Raw genomic sequence first — 373 nt, 5'->3', positions numbered from 1 at the left:
GGTTAGCTCTTAACAACTCACCTAGCGCTAGGTGAGTTGTTAAGAGCTAACCCTGATAAAACACTAACTGTGGACTGCTGTGCCATTGAAGAATGTTCCCCGGGGGATCTCCCCGAGTACTAGCGCGGATGAGGTTGTTAAGAGCTAACCCTGATAAAGCACTATAGCTGTGCCATCAGGTCCTCGGTTCAAACCCCTCATGTGGTTGTAAACAATTAATCCCTAATGGTTGTAATTTGGACGTTTGGTACATGCCAACGCTCATCCGCGCTAGTACTCGGGGAGATCCCCCGGGGAACATTCTTCAATGGCACAGCAGTCCACAGTTAGTGTTTTATCAGGGTTAGCTCTTAACAACTCACCTAGCGCTAGG

Source organism: Stereum hirsutum (assembly GCF_000264905.1).
Source record: "Stereum hirsutum FP-91666 SS1 unplaced genomic scaffold STEHIscaffold_3, whole genome shotgun sequence".
Taxonomy (NCBI): Eukaryota; Fungi; Basidiomycota; class Agaricomycetes; order Russulales; family Stereaceae; genus Stereum; species Stereum hirsutum.
The sequence above is the reverse complement of the archived record's forward strand: the minus strand, read 5'-3'. Positions refer to the sequence as shown.